This window comes from Myotis myotis, unplaced genomic scaffold (genome assembly GCF_014108235.1).
Source record: "Myotis myotis isolate mMyoMyo1 unplaced genomic scaffold, mMyoMyo1.p scaffold_m19_p_10, whole genome shotgun sequence".
Classification (NCBI taxonomy): Eukaryota; Metazoa; Chordata; class Mammalia; order Chiroptera; family Vespertilionidae; genus Myotis; species Myotis myotis.
This window is the reverse complement of record NW_023416314.1, coordinates 4,034,151-4,051,643: the sequence shown is the minus strand read 5'-3', so window position 1 is coordinate 4,051,643 and position 17,493 is coordinate 4,034,151. Positions and strand designations below refer to the sequence as shown.

General features: G+C 42.7%; 1 protein-coding gene and 1 long non-coding RNA gene across 8 annotated transcripts in view; both read right to left on the bottom strand.

The window, feature by feature from the left end:
- CADM1 (cell adhesion molecule 1) overlaps window positions 1–17,493 on the bottom strand; it is a 349,165-nt gene that overhangs the window by 125,330 nt on the left and 206,342 nt on the right. The window lies entirely within an intron of this gene.
- Window positions 3,794–17,493, bottom strand: part of LOC118664298 — a 41,672-nt gene continuing 27,972 nt past the window's right edge. For both annotated transcript variants that reach the window (XR_004970290.1, XR_004970291.1), the window contains one exon: window positions 3,794–4,457. This is a non-coding gene — a long non-coding RNA (uncharacterized LOC118664298). The remainder of the gene's footprint in view (window positions 4,458–17,493) is intronic.

The following is a 17,493-nucleotide window of genomic DNA, read 5'->3' as shown; positions in this document are numbered from 1 at the left end:
ATCCTTGGCGAGATGCAACATCACAGTCTGTCCTTTAAAATCTCACGGAGACCCTCGTGCTCCACTGGCCATCTAGCGCCGAGCCGCCTTTGTGAGCGGTAGTGCGGGACAGGGTGGACAAGCTCAAGTTCTGGGCCTGGTCTGGGCCACAACCGTGACTGAGGTACTTACTTTCTCTGAGTCTCACTTTCCTCACCAAAAAAAATTAAAATTAAATTAAAAAGTAAAAAAACCGTGAGATAATAGTACATATACCACAGAACATTATAAGAACTGAATAGCAAATGCATTCGAAATGCTTATCACAGGACACAAGGGCATCTGGGGCGTGATGAAACTGTCCCGTGGCTTGAAAACATGCACACGTTGTTAGAACTCAGAGCCGCACAAAAACACAAACATGGAAATCTCACGAGATGATGATTTTAAAGTAAAATTTAAAATGTGTATGGACGTATGTATATAAATTATGTCGGGTAAAGCCTTCAGCAAACACAAGTAAACAGCGTAGAGCTCGCCACAGTGCCTAGCACATACTCAGCATTTAAAAATGCTCATTGCTGCTCTGGTTGATGCTGCGGCAGCTGCTGCTAGTGAGCCAGGCAGAATACATGGGCCAGTGGCAAGAAGGAAGGGGAAGCTGGTAGACCAGGTCAGGCCTGATGATGAAGGGACGGGGCGATGGAGAGGGCAATGGTGGGGCGCCAGCTCATCACTGGGTCCCGCTGGGAGCTAGGCTGTGTGTGAGCAGGAACGGCTGCCATCTCTGTGCTGCTCAGAAGGAAGACACATTAGCAGCTGCAATTACAAGATGCCTGAAGAAAACAGAAAAGAAAAAGAGCAGCTATTTCTGCTGCGAGACATGAAACAATCCAACTGAGCAAAGGGCTTTGATGAGCAGTGCACGCTGCTGGGTGTGTGGGCAGGAATCTACCTCATCTTCCCAAAGGGAGGCCGGGACAATCCCCAGGTTCGGACGCAAAGGGGTGCGGTGCAGGAAGCTGGCAGGTGTGCATTTTATTCTTAATAACCGCGAATGCTGCTGCTTTTTAACGTAAAGGTTCAGCATGCAAAGCCGGAAAGAGGAGTTTTTTAAGGAGGCAAAGGATATGGGGAAATTCCATACCAGCTATCAGCTTGCATGTAATCACTGAGGTTCTGTGCCTGCTTTTAAAAAAACGATGTTTTTGCTCAAGAGCCAGTAAGGCACTGGCTGCTGCAGACCATACAACGCGTTGACGCTCCCGACGGGCAAGCAGACGACAAGGAAGCACTTATCTGGTCGTAAAAATGTGTTCCCTCTCCACATGCGAGTCTATTTTCCTTCCTGCAATAAACTGCATTTGTCTGATGCGGTATCTGATAGTTTACAGTGTTTGTCCACACACTCACAAATTTGCAAGATTGGATGATTTGTAATGGGTCTCATAGGTTATTAGGGTAAATTAACAGCATTCTGTAAAAGATAAAGCAAGAAAAACTGAAACTGTCATAGCGCACAGTTAAGCATGATATTTCAATTTAGAAATCTGACACCTTGTATGCAATTCCTTCTCCTAGTAGAGAAGGGGATTTTACCACACCACGCCCTGGCCGGAGGGGCAACATGCATGAGAGAGAGTCCAGCCTACCTCTTTCATCTAGGGTTGTTAGATATTTTGAAAATATACTGCTGTATTAACATCCCTTCCTGGCACTGGTCCATACGGAACAGTTTATTTTTATTTGAACCTGAAAAGAAGGCACAAAGGCCTCCTTCCTACACCATCCCCTAGGCCTTCTTTTTGGCACAGAAAGCACACACATTTTTGCAAAATTACTCAATGTATACAGCTGCATTCTCCAGCTTTCATTAGGAATTCAAGAGACAAAAACTGTTGGCTTCCATACGAAGGTGACCAAATCTACAGGGATATTATGTACAAATAGTCTGTTTAGAATAATAAATGCTGCATGTGCTTTATAATGTTAGACAAGTGCAACATGGATTCATTTGTGATCTGAGTCTCAGATTTTTAAAAACAGATCCTCACTTGCCTTGAGATAAACTTAAGTAAATAATGTTTGCCATCAACTCTAAATGAAGAATGACAGTTAAATTTTATAATCATCTTCACAGCTTCAGGACTTATTTTATATTTTCTCAGGCTCATGACCCAAAGGTTGCCATAGCAACTAGGAAATCCTACCTTATCAAGTGCTTACATTTACATTCCTTGCAGCAGCTTCTCTTTATGAATTAAATCCATCATGGTTTTCTATTCTCAAAATAAAAAGTTCTTGGGATTATCTTGCAAAAAACAAGGATCAAATGCTTTGATAAAAATACACTATTCGAAAGTTAATACAATGTGGTTTTCTTTCGGAAGAGATATAACTATAGCATCATAAACAGCTTATGTTCAAACTTCCTGGCTTCAAAGAAAAAACCTTAAATAGAGACTGTGCTAAAAATGACATATCACTTGCTATGCATTTCATCTTAGAATTATCAAAGAAATAATCTGATTGAGTATCATGCTTCAAACAGGTATACAGAGAAAGAATTAAAACTGCCCAAGATAAGTAAACCCTTGTTACATACACATATAAAAATAATAAAATGGGTAACAAATATATTCACATTCACAACTCAAATAAAGAAAATAAAACAAATAAAAAGCTCCACTTTATTAAATTTTTATAGGTCTTTTTCATAAGTCAGCATTTGTCCTTATTTGTGGAGTACTCAGGTTACCTGATACCATGAGATCACTGCCTTTGTGCTTATAGCTGTGCACAATAATTATGGAAACGATGGAGTGAAACCTATCAGCCTACCGCCTCTGGTCAGAGATGAGAGTGAGAAATGACTACTCCTGAAAGTTGGTGCCGCAATCCAAGACTTCGCGGCCTGTCTCCCGATGCAGGAAAGAGACACTACAGGAGACACAGAAGCTCAACTGGTGAGATGAGAATTCATTCAGGTAAGTGAGACACACTGGAATCCAAATCACTTGGAGCCCTCAAGTCACTCCTTGGCAAGTGCTTAATGGAGATGATGTTGAGATAGAAAAAAATTTGATTCTAGCCTCACCTGCCATCCGACCCCCAAAAGGGCCAGAAGATTATCTAGACTCCTGCTCATGGGTCCCTTCCAGCTCTGACAAGTCTCTGGTTAAGTACACAGACCTCAACCTAGGAGGCATTATCAGAAAGAACTGTTCTCTCTCACTGGTTTCAACCTGTATCCATCCAATTCTGTCCTTGAAATTTCTCTCATTTTTTTGTGTTTGCAGTCCTCTGCCTCCTCTAGTCAGTTTTTGCTTTTTTGTTCTTTTGGTCTCTGCTTCTTATCCACACTTTTATTCTGAATCTTTTCTCTCCTCTAGCTTGGAGTCACAGCACAACGAGATAAAGAAAAAATAGAGCATTGGCTGGCCACAATGGAAGAGGTATTTTTTAAAGTCCTATTAAAACCTAGTTCCTTCCACCACCTAGCGCTCTCCTTTTTGTATTTTCTCCAGCTAATAGGGAACCAGCATCTTGACTGCCAATGTCTTTTGGAGGAGCAACAACCCATTTCTAAAACATTCGAAGAGGTGATGCACCAAGGGTGCCCTCAATGGTTTACTAGTGACTCATGTTAGAGCTGAAAACAGACTGGTCATTCATTTCAGGATATTTAGTTCTGTTCCAATTCTGTTACAAGAGAAATAGAAGAACATATAATGTAAAATTTCAGGCAGCGTAATATCTAATTTCAATCACATCATTTTCCCATGCATCAAAGAACTTTCAGCAATAAGCATCATTTAACCTCAAAATTTTATTTCAGGTATATCTGTGAAGGAAATACACATACACATACATACATATGGATCCCCTGCTGAGATGAACAGACATTAGTAGATGCCCATTCACTTTAGCAGAACACCATTTTAAAGATTCCCATAGTCACTGATACAGAACAGAATCTGAGAGAATATTTGTATACTGAGCACAACTGAGAGAAAAGGCCTGTTTATGTTTGTACATTTCTGAGTCACCGAAGATTAGGATTATCTTACACAAATTAGTGAGAAAGATGAACTGTCACAGGATTATTTCCCCTAACCAATTTAGATGTAAACAAAAAGCTTTAAATCAAGGGAAATTTCTGGGAAGCTCTTTGATAAACAAGACGCCAGTATACTGTAATGAAATTCACAAAGACACATCAATAGCCAATATATAGACATGTAAGAGTTTTAATTTGGTTAATGCACTTTTTATTCATTACTGGACTGAGTAAAAACCTGGTATCCAACTTTGAGATGCATCGCTTAATTACTCATGCTTCACTTTTCAAAATGAGAAGTATTTAAGCTGTCCATCAATACTCCTTGTGGAGCAGCAACCGCGATCGATCCAGTGAGTGGGTGGGTGAGCATGCAGTCAGGATGTCAGCGCTGCATCATGCGGTTGCATCAAAACATCTAAAGAAAGGATTGCAGGCCAATCAAACACTCACTGCAAGATATTTATAACATATTTTAAATGCGTTCATTTCTGTTGATCTGGATTCCCATACTTGAAGGCATATTGAATTTCCCACATTGCAGAGATATTTGTTAAAAAGATACGCCTCTAAGCCGTTAAAAGTATGGGTTGGTCCTGCCTGCTTGGTAAAAACTTCAAGCAGAAGCAAGCATGTGCAATAACTAGAGCCTAAATAGTTTTTAAAAACATAATTTTCCGTTGCAAAAAGGAACCAGAAAAGGTAGAATGCCCCAGGTGGCCAAAATAGGAAGGCAAAAAACCCAGTTATTGATTCCAATGAGACAAGAGGCAAAAGGTATAAACACAAGAGAGTAAGTCAGAAAAACATTTTAAAAAGGATTTTCAACTCTTAAAGCCAAAAAAAACCCCACACAAAGCCCACCACACTGAGGCCTAATTACTCCCATCACCCACCCCACACTGAAGTGGACTTTGGCTTCATGTTTTGGCTCAGTTCTTCAGGGCCAATGAGGCCCAAAGCACCCCAGTTCCCCCTGCCCTAGTGCTGCTCATCAGCCTGTCCGTCTGCAAATGGTGAGACTTTAACTTATAAGGTGAAAACTTTCTAGAAAAATCAGTGGATTTTATAGATTTAAAATTTAAATGTGTATTATCTTTCAAAATAGCTGCTGTGAAAAAATCAGCACCCCTTGAATCACTCCATTTACCCTTCCTTCATGACAGCCCGTGAGCCACACCTACACCCAGCGTGTTAGTGATACCCAGGCTTTCTCTTTTTTTAAGCCACAACTACAATGTCTACTTTTTAAAAAAATAGTGTTTTATTTTTCAATTACATTTCACATCCTATGCTGTACTTCACATCCCGGTAACTATTCTGTAACCACCAATTTGTACTTCTTAATCCCTTCACTTTTTCATCCAGTGTCCCAGCCCCTCACCTCTGGCAACCACTGAAGTGTTCTCTGTATGAAGGAGTCTTTTTCTGTTCTGCTTGTTCATTTATTTTGTGCTTTAAATCCCACATGTAAGGAAAATTGTATGGCATTTGTCTTTCTCTGATTTTAGTCAGCACAATAACATCAAAATCCATCCATATTGTTTCAGATAGCAAGATTTCATTCTTTTTTATGGCTGAGTCATATTCCATTATATGACTCCCAGTCGAGGGGACAATTTGCATATTAGCCTTTTATTATTCTTTTTTATCCATTCATCTGATAGACACTTAAATTGCTTCCATACTTTAGCTATCTATATATATAAAACCCTAATATGCAAATAGACCGAATGGCAGAAGAACCAAACAACCAGTAGCTATGACGTGCGCTGAACACCAGGGGGCACATGCGGAACATGGCAGCCATTGGCAGCAGGCGGCAGAGCACAGAACATGGCGGGCATTGGCCGCAGCGGGATAGTGAAACAGGTGAGCTGGGGTGCCAGACCAAGGTGGGGCACCGGTCACTGTCATCGGGGCGAGCCTCTGGTGGTTACTGAAAATTCTTTGTTCCCACATGCTACAGTCCTGCCCGGCGCTTGCATTTGCTGCTGGCACTGGCCCCGCTCTCACCTGCTGCTGGCGCTGACCCCGCTTGCACCTGCTGCTGGTGCCTGGCGCCAGCCACTATTGCTCAGCACCATCAGCAGATGCGAGCGGTGGCTGCCAGCTCCGATCGCCCCTCAATGGCTTCTCCACCTCCCCATGGCTCCTGAGGGGCGATCGGGGCTGGCAGCCACCTCTCACACCCACTGCCGGCGAGGGCCCCACTTGCACCCACTGCTGGCCCCAGAGCTGCCGCTTGCACCCATTGCCAGTGCAGGCCCTGCTCGCACCTGCAGCCAGCACCAGAGCTGCCACTTGCACCTATTGCCGGCGCCTGGCGCCGGTCCTGATCGCTCAGCACCATCAATGGGTGCAGTGGCAGCTGCCAGCCCAGATCACCCCTGAGGGCTTCTCCACCTCCCTTGGCTCCTGAGGGGCAATTAGGGCAGCAGCTACTGCTCGCACCCACTGATGGCGCCAGCCCAGTTTGTACCCGCTGATGGTGTGTAGCGTTTGGGGCCAGTGCCATCAGCGCATGGGAGCAATGGTGGCGGGAGCGGGGTTGCCAGCAGAGAGGGGACCAGGGTCCACGGAGGGAGGGACCGGGTGGGGGCACAGAGGATGGGCCGAGACCAGCCCCTGCACACACACCCCACAGTTCCTTTCAAGGTGCACAAATTCGTGCATTGGGCTCCTAGTTGTAAATAATGCTTCAGTAAACATATGGATGTATATGTCTTTTCAATGTAGTGCTGTGGTGTCTTTGGATAGATATCCAGATGTGCTGGGTCCTTCTTAGTCTCTTGTTGTAGCCTTTGTTTTAAAGTTTATTTTGTCTGGTGTAAGTATTGTTACCCCAGGTTGTTTTATTGTTGTTTCCATTTGCATGAACTATCTTTTCCCATCCCTTTACTTTCAGTTTTACTGTGTCTTTTGATCTAAGTGGGTCTCTTATGGGCAGCATATGGAAAGTTCATCATGTTTTCTTTTCTTATCCATTCAGCCACCCTATGTCTTTTGATAGAGTATTTAATCCTTTTGCATTTAATTGTTGATAGATATGTATTTATTGACATTTTATTATTCACATTATTTATCCTTTTTTTCTTTTTCTTCTTAAGGACAACCCTTTAACATTTCATGTAACACAAGTTTGGTGGTGATGAACTCCTTTAGCCTTTTTCTTATCTGGGAAGCTCTGTACGTGTCCTTTGATTCTAAACGATAGCTTTGTTGAATAGATTAATCTTGGTTGTAGGTCCCTTCTGACCTGCAAAATTTCTGTTGAGAAATCAGTGGACAGTCTATGGGAGCTCCCTTGTAGTTGTAACTAATTGCTTTTCTCTTGCTGCTTTCAAGATCCTCTCTGTGTCTTTAACCTCTGGCATGTTAATTTTGATGTGTTTTGGTGTGGGCCTCTTTGGGTTTAACTTGTTTGGGACTCGTAGTGCTTCCTTGACTTGTATGACTATTTCCTTCAACAGGTTAGGAAAGTGTTCTGTCATTATTTTTTCAAATAGGTTTTCAACTTCTGGCTGTTTCTCTTCTCCTTCCAGCACCCCAATGATGTGAATGTTGATACACCTGAAATTGTCCCAGAGGCTCCTTAAACTATCCTCATTTTTTAAAAAATTCTTTTTGCTGTTCTGATTGGGTGTTTTCTGTTTCCTTTTCTTTCAAATCTCTGATTCAGTCCTCTGTCTCATCTATTCCACTGGGGATCCCCTGGAATATATTCTTCATTTCATCTAATGTATTCTTCATTTCTGACTGGTTCTTTTTTATGTTTTCTATTTCCATTTTTATGTTTCCTATCTCTTCGTTGAAGTTCTAACTAAGTTCCTCTACGCTTCCCCTAAGTTCAAGAAGTATGGGGCATGCCAAGTCCAGATGCTGCTTGTTTGAGAGATTTTAGGAAAATCTGAAACATGAGCCAAGACAGGCCATTCACATGAAAAGGCTTTTCCAGACAGCACCCACTTGCTGGATCTGTGGCAAGAGGGCTCAGCAGAGGAACAATGGCCTGTGCCAGCACTTCTGTCTGGGAGAAAGCTGCCCCTCCAGTCCTCAACCAAATGCCAGACAATTCAGTTTCTCTCGATATGTCCCTGGAGCCTTTTGACCTATTGCCCCAATGCTTGAGCTCACAGGAAGTGAGTAAATCCATGCTCAGGCCCTTTAAGAGGAACTGCCTGGGACTCCAGGAGACTCTGTCTCACTCACTCACATTGTCCACTGGTTTTCACAGCTAGAAGTTAATGGGGGCTTCTCTTCCTGGCACTGGAACCCTGGGCTGGGAGCCTGGTGTGGGGCTGATACTCCTTGCTCTTCAGGGGGAAATTCTGCAGCTGAGAAACCCCTCCCAAATTCTAATCACCACACGTAGGTATGGGACCTTCCCTATTTGGGTCTCTGCTCCTCCTACCAGCCTTGTTGTGGCCTTTTCTTTATAGGACTTCTTTTCCTTTAGATTTCAGGCAGTTGTGAATAATGGTTTTTCTGTAGTTTAGTTGTAATTATGATATGGTTGTGAGAGGATGTGAGTGTCACATTTACCTATGGTGCCATCTTGAACAGAAGCCCAATGTCCACCTTCATAATATGATTCCAAATGACTGGGCTATTTCCAAATAAATAAAATTATCCCAACAAATGAAGATATGATATTCATATAACCCAAATAAAGTTCATAAGGAGAAAGAGAAAAAGGATTTTGCTCAAAGCAGCCTCGATGAAATAAGTCTGTGTGACCTACAATGATTACTGTAAAAGACACAAAGTATGTATATATGTGTGTGTTTGTTTTTACCTACCAAAAGGTTTTTGTCCTTAACAGGTGAAACTTATGAACATTACAACAGAAGATAAGAAGATTTCAATACTCTGGAGCAAAGCATTTTCCTATCAGATCAAGAGATCTACCACTTTTCTAAAAGTAGATTTTTGGAAACCCATGAAGTTCAGACCTCAGAAAAAAAGAAGCCAGAGATAGCAGTAGATAGATTAGTACATATAGCAATCAAACCATTATTAATTCTAAATCTGTTTTCATTCACTAAATATATTAGGAAGCATTTACTAGTAAATGAAGACCACGAAATATAATTTCCATTTACTACAAAGCTGATCTTTGGGGCCCCTATGGAAAATTATAATCTTAGAGTGAATTCTTTACCAAAATAACCTATTTTACTTTTCCTACTTTGTTTTTTTTTTTTTTTTAAATATATTTTATTCATCTTTTACAGAGAGGAAGGGAGAGAGATAGAGAGTTAGAAACATCGATGAGAGAGAAACATCGACCAGCCGCCTCCTGCACATCTCCTACTGGGGATGTGCCCACAACCCAGGTACATGCCCTTGGCCGGAATCGAACCCGGGACCTCTCAGTCCACAGGCCGACGCTCTATCCACTGAGCCAAACCGGTTTCGGCTACTTTGGTTTTCTTGTAACAAGGTACAGCTGTCCATGACACTAAAAACTTTTTTGTTGTGTGCTTCATTCCTTTTACCATTAACTCTCATAAAACATAACTGGTACACAGAGCATAAATGCTAATATATAAATGCGAATACATTACTTTTGAATGAAATTCATTCATTCATATATTTATTTAATCAACAAATATTTATTGAAGCATTGTTCCAGATATAAATATGGATTATGATTTACCTCTCTTCACTTTAAATTATCTACATAGACAATGAGCATTGAATTAAGCTACATGTTACATAAAAGGTAGATATTTGCTTCTAAAACCTGGCAAGAAGCATTTAAAGCAAGGCGTAAACCTTATTCACAATTTAGAATTAAATCAGAAATGCTCTGCTGAAACCAATAATTTTGGGTTTCAATTTTCTTTTATCTTCTTTATTCTCATACCAGCTATAAATCATATCACTACCCATTCATTCTTCTGTGACATGGGAACATTTAATTGAAAGTTCTGTTTATTCTTTCTCCAAACCAGTAACTAAGTTTAAATAAAATATTCTTGGGGTTAAAGGAATGTGCCATTTCTTTAAAAGTTGTCAACCTTCTAAAAATGTGAAAAAGGGAAAACCAAAAGGATTGTCAATGCATAATTTTAAACATAGATTAGCTTTAACTCATGGGCTTTCAATATACAACCCGAGAATTCTGTCAAAGTGAAAAAGAAAATGAAAGAGTAGATGAACTGGGGGGTTCGGGGCATGAAATATCAGTGCTTTTTAAATAGTTCATTTCGTTTATTTAAGCTAGGCAGTTATGTCAATTCAATCAACCAGAGAAGTTTAATAACAGATTTCAGTGAGGCCTTTTTTCTTCTTATTTTTGTCAATTAGGAGCTCAGTTCTTTTAAGTTATGGAGAGTTAAAATGGCAGGTACAGTAAAATATCAAGTTTCTCTTGAAGCTGAGCAGTGAGCCTTACAGTGAATACAGAGCTGGCAACATGGACTGCAGCCCCGGCTCCTTCTGGCCGTGCAGCTGGAGGCAAGCACTCAGCTCCCTGAGTTTTCACACCCTCATCTGAAAATGGGATAAAAATAGCGTCTACCTCAAACAATTGCTGCTCGAAATGTACATGAAGGAGTATTGGAGCAAGAAACAAACCACGTGTTTTCTGATCCAGTTGCCACCTTATCCTGCTCACCTGCAGCATGTCACCTGCCTGTCACTTCCTGTCACATCCCAGCGTCCTGCACTTCCCACGTGCCAGGCATGGTGCTAACCTGTCTAGCGATGCTCAGGAGGGGAAGCAGATGCCCATATTATTGTTTTCATGTGGCCGTTGTTATTGTTTAGTATTTGGGTGTGAGAGTTAATGCAGGATGAAATGCTCAAAACTAATAAAACGAATTTTGGTAAATTGGATATTCAAGACACTTTCAGTTTTTCTACTATCCCTAAATGTTTATTTTACATTCTTTTAGGGGGAAAAACAAGTAGGGGAGAATCATATATGCACAATCATAAAATGCAAAGAGGAAACTTAACCAAAAATACAAGGCCGGCCGAGCGTGATGCCCCAGGAATGCAGGTAACCCACAAGGCTGTGGCACCTGATTTCCCCGCGCTGTGAGCAGGCTTTTAAAATCTTCCCATAGCAGGGATCCCATGGGTTACAGGCATTATACACGGGAAAGACAAACAAACGCCACTTCACACAGTTGAACCGACAGGTGGCGTGACCTCTCCACAGAGCAGGAAGAAAGGCGATGGTCCTGCATCCTGCTCCCCACGCCGCGCGGCACTAACTTCACCCAACCTTCCCACAGCCTTTCCCTGCGCCCCTCAGAGGGATGCAGAGCGTCACTCGGTGAGAGCAGTTCCACTGAAGATCATGATGAAGTAAAACAGCAATAAACAAGTAATAGGAATTTTAAGTCTTTAATCAAGGATGACTGCTGAGGAAATGAACAAACCATAATATTCACCACCTGCATGGCTGGTGGGAGCCTACTACATGCAAGCGCTGGGCTGAGGGCCCTGCTTGGTCCTCCCAGCGGTAGTCCCATTACCACTTCCGTTTCGCTGGTGAGTCATCAGGCTTAGCTGGGGAGCAAGGAGCTTACTGGTGAGTGAGACCCATCCTGGGAGAGTATCCCCCTTTCTCATGAGAAGCTTTTGTTTTCTCAAGGAGGAGAATGAAGCAACAATTTTATCATTTTGACCAACATACCTCTGTATCTTTTCTTGGTTTTTAAGAAAAGATGAAGTCATCAGATGGGCAGAGAAGGGCAACAAAAGATTCCCTAGATCAGTGGTTCTCAACCTTCTGGCCCTTTAAATACAGTTCCTCATGTTGTGACCCAACCATAAAATTATTTTCGTTGCTACTTCCTAACTGTAATGTTGCTACTGTTATGAACTGTAATGTAAATATCTGATATGCAGGATGGTCTTAGGCCACCCCTGTGAAAGGGTCGTTCGACCGCCAAAGGGGTCGCGACCCACAGGTTGAGAACCTCTGCCCTATAGAGAGAACAAACTTTGAGGGAGTGTCTTTGGATTAGTTCCCACTTACTGACACAGGGATAAGGTTTGCAAGTTTAAGACATGTATTCCTGCTTGAATTCACTCATCGGCCATTTACTGAGTAGCCGCGCCAGGCAGACTTGGACAGAGCATGTCCCTTTCCTGCAGGAAGCGTGGTCCATTACAGAAGACAGAGCTGTAGACAGAGACGTGCAGGACGGTGGGATGTGAGAGCGAAGTGACAGGCAAGTGCGATGCTGGAGGAGAGCCGGGTGAGGTGGCAACTGGATAACCATCAGAAGACACACACGATTTGCTTCTTGTTCCAGTGCTACTTCATTTCTATTTCAGGGGCTCTATTTTTTGAAAACCTCAATTTAATATGCCTTAGACATTAGGCACATTCCCAATACACTGAAAACAGATTAATATCATCACCCCATAGGTGTGTTTTTCTCCCCCTCACCTTAGCAAGCAGTTGGCATTGAACCTCATTTTTTGATCACTGGAGGGTAGATGCTATATAATATGCTGCTGAAATGCACTAAACCATTAATAGTTGCCTCAGTATAGCTGAAATCACAGGACTATAACCTTACAGTAAATCATACTCAGAAAACACTTCAAAAATATCTACTACTGTATATACAGTATCAATACAAGAGCAACAAGATCTGTATTTAAAATGAAACTACCTTCTTACATAAAATAAAGAACATATATTGACCCTGCTTAGAATACAGTTGACATTTCTTGTCCCTCTCTCACCAAAAATAAAACAAAACTCAAGGTGATTTTTGTCAGCACAAAACCAAAACCGTCTGGTTGTGCTAATACTTAAAAAGCCAGATGACTGTCATCTAAACCCCATCTGAACACAACATTTATGGCACAGCAAGAACTCTCACAATCCCTTTCCTGTGGTGAAGGAGCAGAGGAGGCTAGAGCCCATCTCAACACAGGTTTAAATGTCTCCAAGATCTTAGCATATCTCATTCCAAAGCATCAGGAGATGGCTGGGAGTATAATTTCTCTATACAACATGAGCAGAAAAGCCAGACATTGTCTCTAAAATCTAACCGAGGTAGGAAAGTCTGTTGTAGATCCCTGCAGGAAATCTATAATAATAAAAGCGTAATATGCTAATTAGACCAGCCGACCTTCCGGATGACCTTCTGGATGAAGCTGGGGCTGTGAGGGAAGCCCGGGTCCCGGGTCCAAGAGGGAAGCCTGTGCTGACAGCCGGGAAAGGAAGGCCTACTCTTGCACGAATTTCATGCATCGGGCCTCTAGTATACTAGGAAGAGCCAAAAAGCAATGGTATTGACAACAAGTTCTCATGTCAAACTCAAGAACTGTTCTTAAACAAAGATCCTGAATGGAAACCTAATTTTGTACTAGACAGTGACCATCTGTATACACTATACAATAATAGTTGCAGACCATGGTGATTACGCTTGCTGGGTTTTCCTGAATAATGATTAGCATACCAACAGTAAGTAGAATATCTTTCCAGATGAAGAAAAAGGGATTGCACATCCATCAAAATGTCTCTGCTTCCCAGAATCAAAACCGTGGGAAGAAATGAAATGCTCAAATGTTATAAAATAATGGGTATTTGTCAGATTTACGTTGGGATTTCAAAGTGTAACAATACGTGTGTACAAAGGACTTGATATTCACTAGAAAGAGGTGCACTAGATGTTCTAACCAGTTATCACAGTCATCTTTATAAATAATTTGAGCCCCAAGAAACTAATGGGGTGAAGGATCATCATAATCACATTAGCTACAGTTTAAGTCCATGATCAACTGTGGGACTTGGCAAAATAAAGCTGGTGGACAGCTAATTGGTTAGGAAAAGCCTAAAGTCCAAGAGACTGCTAACTGTCCCCTAAGTCATCATCCCCTTCTCCACGCACCGGCCCTGCCACTCGGCATTTCCCAGCCTTCCCTGCAGCCAGGCGGGCCAGGCCACTGAGTTCTTTCCGATGTGAGCAGAGGTGACGTGGGCCCTAAAAGCAGGCTGCTCCTCCTGTGCAGGAGGTGGGACCCGTTTGGCCAGAAGACTCCAGAAGCTTCTGTAGACAGTGGCACAGCCACCATTAGCCTCAGTCACTCAATGGCTCAGCGGACCTAAGCTGTCCACAGATAGGAACATATATACTAAACTACAGTGGGGCCTTGACTTAAGAGTGTCCCGACTAACGAGTTTTTTGAGATACCAGCTGTCTCTCCGCTGATTTTTTGCATTGAGTTGATAGAGTAATTTGAGTTAACGAGCTCCTTAACGAGCTTGGTCTTGGAACGAATTAAACTCGTAAGTCAAGGCCCCACTGTACTAAGTAAAAGAAATAAATTTTCCAAATACTCATGTCACTGCAAATTTGAAGCTTTCTACCCTCACTAACACAGTCCCAGAGAACTGCTAATAGAGATAGATGCAAGACTATTGATAATGTTATGGATAATGTTCTCAACTGACTCATCGTGAGTGACCAGTTCACCTTCAGGTCAACCAGTGGAGTCCACTGGAGCCCAGTGCCCCAGAGCGTCCCTGTCCACGGGGAAGCCTAGGGAAGGGGAGGAGGAGAGGCCGTTCTCTCAGACTTCCCCCAGCAGCGCTCACTGGTAATGCTGTGCAAGGGTAAGCGGCGGACACTGGGGGAGAACACAGTTGTCAGGGACCACTAAGCAATTCAGTTAATGAGCTCAGCTCCCTATTAGGCACCAACATAGTCACTTCCCTCCTCATGCCCAGTAAAGTATTTCTTCCATGAATGTAAAAAGTTCATCCACACAAAATAATTGCCTCAGCCCTTCAACATCAAAAGACATGCCTCAGTATAACTGATGTAAGCGTGCCTCCCTAATGTCTAAGAAACATGAGCAGGGGGAGCTGAGTAAGCTCTGCAGGACAAGTGTTCAAGACTCTGATCCTGTGGAAAGCGTCACTCCCCATTCATTTATGAAAGAACTACTGCAGGTGCCTGCCAGGTACTGCGTGGGGCAGTGTGGATCTGGGAGCAAACGGTGCACTGACCCCTGTGGCTGGGCCATGAGCAGTGGAGTCCCCAGACCGGCCGGAGTGCCGGACAACACCAGAGAGACGCAGTCCCGCCGTGCTCGCAGAGCCCGCCATATGCAGCCCGCAGAGCGGATCCATCCCCAGCACGGTGGCTGCACACGGACAGCAATAACGCCAAATCAATTTCGACCATGACATATTGGCATCTAGAACAAATGGTCACTGAGTGAGACCTTGCTTAGTAAATTACGGGTGGAAGTTCATGAAACGTTAAAATTGTGATCTGATTCGGAGCTGACACGTTGGACAGTTTAACTTGGGCGCGCTCTCAGCAGCCGGCCTGTGTGCAGGAGAAACGGGCCCTGGCTCTTGTCAAAGTACAGTCGTGTCAGAAGTGTCTTCTGTGACACTGAAGGCATTCCCTATGCCTTTACTAGCTGTTCTAGCACATGCAAAGGGGAGGGGGAGTTAATCAAATATCCTTCCACTGGGGCAAAATTACCCAAACCTACACAACAGGGCACCCAGGTCATCTTCGTAAGGATGCAGAGCTCACACAGGCCAGTAAGCCCAGCCACGGGAAACTGATCTCCCACTGCCCCTCCTGCCATGCGGCTGGCATGCAAAAACCCAACGATGCAAAACCCCAGCCGGGGCGCTCCTCCAGGGGCCCAGCTGAATACACAACACCTGGAGATGAGCGAGAAGAATTTAAATGGGGCCCATGGGTCTCTGAAGAGCAGTTTTTAACTGGCCCATAAGCTAATCAGAGCAGCTATAAACTGTGAACCACCAGTGCCCGAGCAGGAGGACATTCATCACGCTAACTTGCCTGGGCAGTGCAGGGGCCTCCTCCACATGCTCCCGCACTTCCCAGAATGCTAATTGTTCAAACTGGAGAAAAGGAGACATAAGGAATGGCTTTTACCATCGTGTGTGAAGTTTATTTTTGTTCTTCTGACCAGTTCCCAAGGGGCAGGAGGCTAATGACTGTTCTTCATCATCAACGGCGAAGGCTATTTACATCCATCCTGTAGCCATGACAGCTGTGTCACTAATTCCCTGGCTGCCTCCACCACGTGAGCCAATCATCTGGCATGAAGCTGCAAGATGGAGTGCCCTGCAGTCATTATTCACCAAGCACTTTCATTAACAAACTGCCCTTAATTACAGCGGTAATTGCAAAATTATTTCATAGCAGCAATTATTTTTCTCAGCCAATCCAGGCTATTTAAGTAGGACATTGCCTATGAAAATGGCAAAAGGCCAAGTAATCTATAACCAAAGATATGTTTTAATTGTACTACAAACTTAGTTTCAAAATATTGCATCAGTGGAATTTTAAATTATACATCCCCATTACGCATTCCATACACACATACACATACCAATAAAGCGAGCCTTCTCTACTTCTTTATTTTAATTTGAAAGCAAAATGCATAACATTCGCATTAAGTAGCTAAACTAATGCTATTGTCTAGCAAAGTAAAAATAATGAGTTTCCAGATCTAAACCTATACCTGGAGAATTGCTGAACACACCACGCCATCCATTAGAGACCTCAACTTCCCCCACCCAGCCCTGTCACTCAAGAGCCTTTGTTCTCTCATTTCTATACACGTGGACACCAGGTATGATGAGGAGGGCTGGTATGCCTATGTGCTGGCCGCATAAAATCATAAGAGGTTTCTAGAAATCACAACTTGGTCTTTAAAATTACAAACTTGAGAATTATTCAACACTTATCCTGAAGATAAAGCCAGAGTCGCAGTGACCTAAGTGGAGAATGTGAATTCTCACTGAAGTGAAGGAAGAAGGAGTGTGTGACCTGGAGAGACGACTGAGGGGTGGCTGAAACAAGACAACGCTGTTAATACGGCAGTCAGGCTACAGAAATACTGAAATACTATCCTAAAAAGTGTGGATGTCATCTGGTAGATGAAGACAGCTTGAATTCAGAGAGTGGCAACAGACATGAGGGCAGGGTCGGGAAATCCATGAACAGTGTTTGTGGATAGAATTATTCTTGATGACTATTGGGTACAGACAGCAATAAGGAGCTATTCAGAGATTGCTCCCAAAGGAAGAAGTAAAGTGTCATTTATTTGCAGATGACATGATACTGTATATAGAGAACCAAAAAACTATTTAATTTAGTAAAGTAGCAGGATACAAAAGAAATACCCAGAAATCAGTTGCATTTTTATACACAGTAATGAACTATCAGAAAGGGGAACTAAGAAAACAATCCCATTTGCAATTATATATTTTAAAAAAGACATTGAAGAAGACACAAATAAGTGGAACTATATACTTTGTTCATGGATAGGAAAAATTAAAATCACTACCCAAAACAATCTGTAGATTCAACACAATTCCTATCAAGATACCAATGGCATATTTCAAAGAGCTAGAACAAATGTTCCAAAAATTTAAATAGAAGCACGAAAGACCTCGAATAGCCCCAGCAACCTTG